The sequence below is a fragment of the Ailuropoda melanoleuca genome, chromosome 10 (genome assembly GCF_002007445.2).
Source record: "Ailuropoda melanoleuca isolate Jingjing chromosome 10, ASM200744v2, whole genome shotgun sequence".
Taxonomy (NCBI): domain Eukaryota; kingdom Metazoa; phylum Chordata; class Mammalia; order Carnivora; family Ursidae; genus Ailuropoda; species Ailuropoda melanoleuca.
This window is the reverse complement of record NC_048227.1, coordinates 67,395,640-67,406,206: the sequence shown is the minus strand read 5'-3', so window position 1 is coordinate 67,406,206 and position 10,567 is coordinate 67,395,640. Positions and strand designations below refer to the sequence as shown.

The following is a 10,567-nucleotide window of genomic DNA, read 5'->3' as shown; positions in this document are numbered from 1 at the left end:
GTGCCACCCTTGCCTGTATTTACCAAGAGAGGGCTTCGAGAGAAGACTTAGTTAGTGACTTTGAACTCAGTGCATTTTTAAATGAGTTGGGGAAACAAAACTGGCCTAAGAGACCAGGGTGAGCTTTGGGAGAGAGAGAATTAATGCATGCTAAGCGCCACCAGGGATCGGAAAGGAAGAGAGCCAGGGGATCTGGAAGATTCTATGGAAGATGAGAAATTTAAGAATAAGGCCAACAGGGCAACCAGACTCACGATGGGATGTTGAGGACAAGTTAAAAACAAGTTGCATAAGCAGGGTGGAGCCAGACTAAGTCGGTGTTGAACGCCAGGGGAAAAGTTGAGAATTCTCCAGGAAGAAACACAGGGTCATTGCAGATTCCCCATGTTGGGCTGCTGTTGAGGAGGGAAGCGGAGCTGCACGGCCCTCCCTGCTTCTCGCTTCGCAGGGGCCTCCTCCAGACAGCCCGTCTCACACCCGATTCACCACTGGGAGCACATGCTGCCCCAGTCCCAGGGAGGGGGCAGCCACAGAGAAGGTTCTCCTTGAATGGATCGGATCTCTGGGGAAGCTTGTCGACCCTGATACTCTATTTCTGGCAGCCAAAGAAGGCTGCCAGGATATGGGAAGCTCTGCATATGAAAATAATGTCAGTCGCCTCTGGAGGGAGGTTGGAAGCAAAACCGCTCTGAAAACTCACAGATGGCAAGCACAGACTGCACTGGCTTGGCACCATACTTTCTTTGTTCTTTTATTTTGCAGTTCCAGGTTCCAGGAAGCGTTTTATTTTGCATTTCCAGTGGCCCAGGAAGCGTTTCCTGACCGAGAGAGCCGGGCTGGGTGAGGGGAGGCGGACCGTGAGCAGGCCCTTCAGGGTGCATTACTGCTTGACAGAATCTGCCCCTCCGGCTGTTGCCAGCCCCTCACCTCGCCACAGCAGATGGTCCCCAGGACATTCGCAGCGGACCCCTCGCCTTCCGCTTCATGTCCCCTCTCATTTCCATAGCCACCTAAGAAGGAAGGAGCATTCTCCTCGCCCTTTGCCATCTGGCAAGCACTTCCCCTAGGTCAAGTCCTCTTCCTTCCCTGCTCAGGCGTCATAACCTCGTCTAATGGCAGAAGAACGGCAGGGGAGGGAAGGAAAAGGCCAGCGCATCCCCATTACCTGTTCCCCATCAGCCCTCCTTCAGACGGTGGAGGTTGGGCTGGGGAGAGTGGTCGGTGCGGGGAAAAGGACTAGTTACCTACATTGTCTAGTACAAAACATAGTTCCTCTTTCCCTCCCTCACAGCGTTTGCCCTGGTGGAAATCCTTGATCTCTGCATTCAGTCAACAGTTAGGGCACACGGACTCACGCTCCGCGGCGAGGGTCATGCTGACGTGGCTGGCCTGCGTAGCCGCTGTTCCGCAGCGACCCCCGATGCCCTCACCCGCGCCCCTGCACACCTCTGCTTGCCCTGGAGCATGAGCGGCGCACGGCAAGGGCCAGCTGTGTGGAGAACCTCTGGAAAAAGCCAGATGTGAGTAACCCATCTGCCAGATGGCAGCCTCTCAGCTCTAATCTGGTTTGGTTACTAGTCAATCTTAGCCAAACTCGGGGCCTCAGCATCTCCCGGTGCTGAAGGACAGACTGAACCACAGCTGACTAATCATGCAATTTGGCAAAAGGTCAGGGAATCAAGAGGAGCCTCAGGGAGGCAGGAAGGAAGCCCTACTGGGAGCGCTGGGAAGCAGCGAGGCTCCGGAAGGGAACAGGGGGACGCGTCTGTTCAGGCAGGCGGCGGCCTGGCCTGGCACAGATGCGGTAAGCATTTGGTGGGTGCGGGATCTGTTTTAAGTGTGATGATCTCAAGGAGACCTGCACCAGGCTCCCGAAAGCTGAGCTCCAGCCAGGGTTGAGATCGGCTCTCGGAAAAGATCACTGGCACTTTACAGGACAACATACACTGAGGCAAAGGTTAGGATGGGAGAAGTTCCTACCTCTACTTATGAGATATATTCTTGGGGTTTTAGAAGACAAAGCCCAGATCTGGGTTTTCCTGCCTCCCAAGGAGATGTCCCACTTAGCCGAACTGTTTGCCCACGGGCCATCAGAGGTACGGAGGACAGAGCCTCAGCGCTAAGAAACTGGCTGCCACCGGCCACCTCTGCCTCCCACTGCCACGTTCATGAACTATATAGATTGCTCCCCTGGCATCTCCACTCTTTCACAAAAACATGGTGTTGGGCCTGTACCACAATAATCCAGGGTAATTTGGCTCAACATTGCAGAGTGTTGGCAGTACTTAACAGCCTTGTAAAAATATATTGGCAAGGGTTGTTGGCCATGTGATAATTTTTAAACTGCAATGTTTGGGCTGGAGTTAAGTATGCGTATCATTTATTTAAAGTTCATGCTATTAATTAATAAATGTCTGCTTTAACCCTGCCTGTCATTTACTTCCAGAAAAAGGGGGAGGGGGATGTTGTTGTGTGTTTTAAAACAAAAAATCCCAGAGTAGCAGAATGAGCTACGAGTTGCTATGAACTTGGGCATGTTACCAGTGACCTAGACCCTCCCTCTGCTACCGTTCTTACCCTGTCCTTGGCTCTGGGCTCATCTCATTCCTGGGATAAGCAGCTTCTGAACACATGACTCCAATTCCCCTGACTTCCTAAAGACTTTCTTTCTCCTGGACCAGCCAACCTCTCAGAGAACTGTAACCCATAAAATTTCTAAGAGCAGAAGTGGGACCTTGGCATTCTAACCCTTGTGACCCTCTTCTGAGCCACATGACCATGTTGAGTGCCATCCTGAGCCACGAGTGATGGCTTATTATAGAGACCACTCAGCCTCTATCCCAGTTGCAGCTGGAGATCATAGGTAGCAGCAGCAGCAGCAAGGATTTACACAGAAGCCTCCCTAGAGCAGACTCAGGACCAGGTCCAGCCCCGTGTCTTTGGCCTCATAATTTCCATTCAGCCCAGTTTAAAATCTACTGTAGCCACTTAGGTCCTAGCCAGGAAAGAGCCCGAGTACGCTGTCCCTCCTGCTATGGAAGTTGGCGTTCATTAGGGATTCGTTAAGGTACTGGGCTAGAGTACCTCCTCCTCTAATGAGAGATTTTAGGCAGAAAGATCTCCTGCCACATGCTCTGTTGATAGACTCAGCATGTCCCCGAGTTTGTGTGAGTCCAGAGTACTCCTCAGAGGGTTACAAGGGGCATAAACTCAGGGGGTTGCTTAGGTCGGTAGGTGTTCAGGATGACTGAAAGCTATCATAAAAATGCACTTACCTTTTATTCTTTCCACCTAAAGAGCACACTCCTGAATGGACCCCATCAATCCCCTTTCTCAAAACCCTTCTTTGGATGTCAAAGAAATGCCCAGAGCACCCGGGCTATCCCGGGGGTGGGGGAGTGGCTTTGCAAGCCCAGCTGAGAAAACAATGCCACACGGGAGGTCGCAGGCTAGAGTAGTAGACATGATTGGGTCACTATCTTCAAACAAGGACAATTGGCAAACTAATACCTGATAACCTGGTTTACCTTTACCCACTAATGAAAGGCAGAATGTACCAGTACACTGCCCTGAACAACTGGGGAGAAAAAGGTTTTTAGAAATCTATTCTAAGAACACAATCAGAAACACAGGCAGAAATTTATATTCTGTTTGCACTGCAATATTATTTATGATAGTGAAGAGTCAAAGCCAACCTAAATCAGAAGTAATAAGAGAAATAGCTAATAAAATTAAGGCACATCAATAAGTCAGAATATTGCATTGCCATTAAAAAGGATGTTAACCAAAAAGATTTAATGATATGGGAAAATATTCATGATTAAGTAAAAAGCAGATAAAAATTGCATATGCCGTATGAGTGGGACTATATTAACAGTTCATAATTTCATTTTTATTTTCTGCTGTGTTTTCCAGATTTTCTTCAAAGAACGTGCATCACCTGTATAATCAGAAAAACCTAAAGACAGAACTAGGTAATAGTTAAGGTAATCTCTTTACACAGTACGTATTTTATGTTTCCCAAGATAGTTAACTCCCCAAGTGCATAAAAATAAGATTTAATTTCCGTGTACAATTCATTAACTGAACAAATACTTATTCAGTGCCTGCAATTTGCTGGTTAATTTATTTAATCCTGTAACCAATATTTATTAGAGTCTGAGCAGGGGGTACTGAAAATAACAAAATGGATTTTCTGGCCTTTTGGAACTAAGAATCTGCTAGGAATTGGTGATACTGAGATAAAAGACAAAAATCCCTTCCCTCCAGCAACTGCAGAACCCAGAAGGAGAGACGGACAAGTTAATAAAAGATGATGATGCCTAGCATGAGGGCTTATACGCTGCTGAGGGGCCATGGGGTGATCTGAGGAGGTGTGCAAAGGAGGGAGGGAAGAAACCATATTGGTCAGGAGCCCAGTTGACAGCCCAAATGCAAGTGAACTCATGGTTTCTTTCCTTTGTCTTGGATTAGCTCCCTAACTTTACATTATTCTTCCTACTCAAGGAATTTCAGCTCTGTTCAATATAGGCAACTTTAAAAAGAGTCCATTTTTAACTGAAAACAAAAAAGTTCTGAGTTCTCCATGTCTATACCCAACCCACTGCTTAACAGAGGAGTCTGCCACAGCTGTAGACGGGATGTGTCCCCCCAAATTCATGTGTTGAATTCTATGTGATGGTGTTTGAGGTGGGGCCTTTGGGAGGTGCTTAGGTCATGAGGGTAGAGACTTCATGATGGGATTAGTGTCCTTATAAGAGACCCCAGAGAACTCCCTCGTTCCTTCTGCCATGTGAGAAGACAGCAAGATGGCAGTCTATGAACCAGGAGGTGGGTTCTCACCAGACACAGATCTGCCAGTGCCTGAACTTTGGACTTCTCAGCCTCCAGAACAGTGAGAAGTAAATGTTTGTCGTTTTCAAGTCACCCAATCTATGGTATTCTATTAAGCAGCCTGAGTGAACAGGACAGCCACCTTTATTTGTTAAGAACACTTAAGGAAACCTTGGTTTCACAATGACAAAAAAACTTAGAGCCAAGGCCAAGCTGGGGAAGGGGCCACATTTGTCTTCAGTCTCTTTCCTTTCCACCTTTTAAATGGCTTCGAAATGTACAAGTGACCCACGGATGCAATCCCACACTTTCCATAAGAGAACCTAAATGGGATCCCCAAATCTCTTTTCATCTAACTAGCAGGAGATGGGTGACTACCCCACCCCGGTCTGTTTGCACAAATGGGTGTCTTATTTGGTGGTTGCTGGTGCTGCTGTTTGTCAGGACGACTGGAGGAAATATGGAAAGAGAGGGAAATGGAGGAGAGCAGGAAGTGAAAGGTAAGAAACATATTCCAAGATTGACAAGTGGGGGCCAGAAGTTAGAGGAAAGTATGTTATTAATGAAAATGTCAGTTCATTGTACCCACACGCTGATGGGGCTAAGGACGCTGAAGTTCCACACATCATCTCTTAGAGGCCTCGCTCTTCTCTCTGATCACAAAACAAAGAAACAAACAAAAAACAAAACATGTAACTGACCTTTGACCCTCGAACTTTTAAGAACCTCAGAGTCATATTTAAAGCTTAATTATAGAAAATATGTAGCCCACCCTACCTCCCACCACGTACACATGTTTTTCCTAACTTAGTCTTTACTTTCTGTTATTGTGTATAATTTTCTTGTTTCTGATTCCCTACTTTGATTTGACCATTATTTTCTTGTATGGTATCTGCATACCATATCTGCATATGGTATCTGCATTTTTATCAGCAGATAAAAATCTTGCTTGGCAGGAAGCTGACTATTAATAAATACATGAAAATTTGATTCTCAGCATTGGCCTTGTGCAATAGATAGCCCCAAGCTGTGTCTCAGTTTTCCAGATGAAGAACTGAGGTGAAGGTATGTCGAGCTGTGTGTTGTGTACCTGGAGTATTTGCATGTTGAAAGAGGGTGTTACTTTCAGAAAGAGGTGAATCACAGGATGGAACTTCTAACAACAATGGAGGAGAGCTTACCTGTTTCATATACCAAGAAGCCTAGTCCTGTCAACCAATGTCATGCTCTTCTTACTGAAACATTAACTGTTTAACTAGGTGATTAAAAAAAAAAGTGCATGCGTGAGTGTGTGTGTGTGTGTGTGTGTGTGTGTGTATGTATATACATATATAGAATGGAAAAAGAATTATCAGGTGATGTTGAAAGTGGTGTTTGGTCTCCAAGGGAGGTACCAGGGACACAGACAGGAGAGGCAGCTGCTGGAAGAGAAGAGAGAGGGGTGAGAGAAAACCAAGCCTCTTCAAATGAAAAATTAAATTAATTTTAAAATCTAATTTAAAGCAAAATAGAGCAGCAGATGTGGAGGGAGTTGAAACTCCTTCTTGGATTCTATCCCCTAAACTTTCCTGTTCTTTCATTCAGCCTGAACATCATCCTATTTATACCAAATAGCAAAACTGGATTAATTAAGAAATAAAATACTCCAGACAGTTCATTTCTAGGGATTGTTTGTACACAGCCATGTATGAGAGGAAGGGAATGCTTGTAATTTTAATTTCTCCAAAAAGACAGACCGCCAATGCTTTCTACCTCAAACTTTGAAAGCACATTTTCCTGTGGGGCTGCCCTAATGATCTTTAAGGCCCAGCATCGAGTATTAAGAAAATACATATTTATTTTTGCCGTTCATTTAGTCTTACAACACATACTTAGGATTGAAATCTTCTGGGAGTCAGAAGCTGTGTGAATTTCTCTGATGTGTAGGTCGTTCTAGAGCCAGTCGGGATGCCAAGATCCAAAATCAAGTCACAGGGAAGATCAGTCAAGATTTCTGCCTAGTTGTCACCAGCAGGACAGGTCCTATCAAGAAATGAGAGAATAAAACTGTCTTCTTTGTGCTGTCACAGGACAAGTGTAAAATAAAGCTGCCACCACAGAGCCGTGCTCGGAATCTTGTGTTTTTCATGAGGTGAACCTCCACTCCCCGGAGATATGTGAATAGCAAATCAGGATGGCATTTCCCTCCCTCAGTACTGCTGGTTGTCTCCTGCTGGCCGCGGGCGCAACACCTGCCAGAACACCTCTCAATTTAATTACAGAAGTTGTTTGGTTCCACCCTTACCTTGCATAAAATCATTCTTTATACACCAGGCTTTCTATTTAGTGATGCTCTGCTCAAAGTGCCTCAGTTTTTTAAAAAAATCTACACAACGGCTTGATTGAAATCTGCTTTTGTATATTCCTTTCTGCCTGTATCTAAGCATCAGTAAAATGCAGGTTCTAGTCACCAGGCAGGAGAAAGCAGCTGGGAATATTCCTGGGCAATCCAGGAGCTGATGTCAGGAAAGGGGAGAGGTCTCACCGGCCAACAGCAGCAGCAATAGGAACTAACACGTGCCGAGTGCCTGCCAGGGCCAAGCTCTGGGTTAGCGCGTCGGGGTGCTAGTTTCCTGGGGCCGCTGTAACACAGCTAGGGGCCCCAGGTGGCTTCGCAGAAACACACTGGCTCACAGTTCAGGAGGCTGGAAGTCTGAGATGAAGGTGTCAGCAGGACTGGTTGCTTCTGAGGTCTGTGAGGGAGAATCTGTTTGGTAGCTCCTGATGATTTATTGGCAATCTTTGGCATCCCTTGGCTTGGCCGTGCATCAGCCCGATCTCTGCCTGCACCTTCGTGCGGCGTGCTCCCTGCGTGAGTGTCTCACTGTGTCCAAATGTCCTCCTTTATAAGGACACGAGTTGCCTTGGATTAGGGCCCACCCTAATGACCTCATGCTAATTTGACCATCTGTAAAGAGCCTGTTGCTAAATAAGGTCACCTTGGCTGGGTACTGGTGATCAGGGCTTTGACGCCTTTTAAGAGGGGACAAAATTCCACCCTTAACACCTGCATTTTCTCAGTGTTGAGACAGGGAATATGGTTATTACCATTACGAACTGGGAGACTGAAGCTTGGAAAGCTTATCTTACCTTTTCTGAATTGTCTGCCACAAAAGTGGCAAAACAAAGAGACAGTTTGACTCAAAAGACCATGCTCTTAATCACCACGTGGGGTTTCCGAAGGAGCACTAGGAAGCTTCTTGGTCTTACAGTTGTTGGACCATAGGTTATGCTCTGTGATCATCCCATCCACACAGATGAATCCTAGCCACAAATGATTGAGCACCCACTATGCAGACATGCATTATCTTATTTAATCCCCCAAATGGCTTTAGAAGTCAAAAACTCTTTACTTCAGTTCACAGATAAGCATATAGAAGGCCAAAGAAGTTGAGAACATTTGGCCAAGGTCACAAACAACGTAAAGGTTGAGCCAGGATTTAGGTCACCCCTCCTCCCCACCTTGCTCCTAAAGCTATATTTCTCCCAACTGTGCTTTGCTGCGTTCTACACAGAGTTCAGAGAGTATCAGGCTATCATTTGTCAAGTTAAAAAATAAGTCAAGGCAGGTGCCTGGGTGGTTCAGTTGGTTAAGTGCCTGCCTTCGGCTCAGGTCATGATCCCGGGGTCCTGGGATCAAGCCCCACATCTGAGCTCTCTGCTCAGCAGGGAGCCTGCTTCTCCCTTGCCCTCTGCCTGCAGCTCCCCTTGCTTGTGTGCTCTCTCTCTCTCTCTCTCTCTGTCAAATAAATAAAATCTTAAAAAAAAAAAAGAAGTCCAAAAAAACCTCACCAGTGCTGTTTTTAAAAGCATGCACAAAACAAACCTAAGAATCTGAATTCCTAAGAATCTGAATTCCTAAGAATCTGAATCAGCCAAGGAAGGTGTAGGAAAATATCAAATGTTTGTGTGATGACCTGGGCAACCTTGCCAGTGCTATGTAAATATGTAATGACTAATCGGCCGAAGCAAGCTGAGGGATTTTTCTAGACGTGGGCAGTTTTCATTCGGGCATGTGATTTGCCCAGCTATGTATATGGAAAGGGAAAAGGCTTCTATTTACTTAGCATAATGATAGACCAAAACAAAAGGAGAAATCATTTCACTCATGCTTAGGTAAGACATTTTAATCTTTCTTAAATCTCCGTGTGTGTAGTTTTGGGTTCACAGCAACTGGCAGACTATTTAGGACGGAATGTGTGTGTTAGTGGAAAGCACAGAGGGCCTTGGGCCGGGGGCTATGTGCAGAGGAAGGCTAGCTGATTGATGTTTGGTGACTGTCAAACACCAATGGCCATTGATTAGGAAGAGTTCCTGGCAAAATAATATTAAGATTTTCTGGAGGTTGTTGACCATTATCATTTTTCAGTTTCCTGACATTTACAAAAACAGAAAAATAACAGTTCTGGACTCCCTGGAGAAGGCGTGGTTTGCCAGCTCTCTGAGAGCATTGGCGGCTTGATAGTGCCATCATGTGGTCACTTCGCAATCTGTTCCACAATTTGGCCGGAGCCAAGCCTGGCCGGGAGACTGAAGGATTCAGATAGGATAGCGTTGGGCGTTGTGAAAACAGAACGGGCTAATCCTGCATCTGATCCAGGCAGCAGGAGTGTGTGCGCTGGCAGAGGGTAAAAGAAAGGGCTTCGAGAATCCCTGGTGGCAGAGCAGGGGTGGGACGAGGAGAATCCAAGCAGCTGGACTTGGCCCCAGTGACAGACAGCTGGCAGAGAGGAAATGTATCCACTGGGGATTAGGGCCACTCTAGCCAACTTGGGTTCATAAAATAGGCTTTAATCCTTGAGAAGGAGGATTTGGCAAGAGTAGGGCTAGGCCCCACCCCAGGGGGTAGGTAGAACTGGAAAATAAAGAACCAGAGCTAAACCCCATTTGCAGTCTTGCCTGGTCACTGGCTCTTAAAAGAAGCCAGGCAACCCCCATATGGTACTCAGGAGTCTAGCCGAGCCCTGCCTGGGCCCTTCCCCAGAAAAGTGCAAATGCTGACACACTCTGCGGGCCACACTCTTCTCCCCAGAAGAGGATGGGAATCTTGTCCACAGAGGAGAATCTAAGGTCCGCAGTCTCATCATCAGGCAGGGCATGAGAGTGTAAGCATGTGTTGGGCTCCGTGGAAATAAAGACCAACCAAATGAGAAAAGCAAAGGCTATGCGTTCTGAACTGGCTGTGGCAAGGGAGTCAGCCACCATCACTTGCCTTTCAGCAGACACTCCAGACAGAGGGTGGGATGCTTCAGAGTGGGGAAAAAGTGAGGACTTCACGTGTGCCCTGATTGGAGGCTGTTGGTCTGGGGAAGCTGTAGGCAGTCAAACTAGAAGTGGGGTGTCCTATATGACTGCTTAGGGGTACATATCTGGCTTTCTGTGGTTGGTCCTAAGTCAAAAACAAGGACAAAAATTAGGGAAGCTGTCAGTTATACATCGAGTCCTGGTTGTCTGGGGCCAGTTGTTACAGAAGGTATTGTTCAACTTCTTGGATTGTCACTAGAAATAGCAATCTGGCTTCCTAGAAGTCTGATTTAAGGCAGACTGGCTTTCTGCATTGTTTATTGTAGATAAGGGGATTGGTTTCCTGGGCAGGTTGCTGCAGATTTTTATACGTGGTCTGGACTGTTGCTATAATTCAGTCTCTCAGCTCTGAAGGGCTATGACCCAAGGATCAGCCTAGGAGTAAAAAATC

At 46.4% G+C, this 10,567-nt stretch overlaps 1 long non-coding RNA gene across 1 annotated transcript; it reads right to left on the bottom strand.

Annotated features, from left to right (window-relative positions):
- Nucleotides 1-3,753: 3,753 nt before the first annotated feature.
- Nucleotides 3,754-7,425, bottom strand: LOC117803975. The gene is made up of 4 exons (XR_004628114.1): nucleotides 7,358-7,425; nucleotides 6,705-6,855; nucleotides 6,015-6,254; nucleotides 3,754-5,486 (listed from the first exon to the last, which is right to left on the bottom strand). It is a non-coding gene; the product is annotated as an uncharacterized LOC117803975 (long non-coding RNA).
- Nucleotides 7,426-10,567: the final 3,142 nt, after the last annotated feature.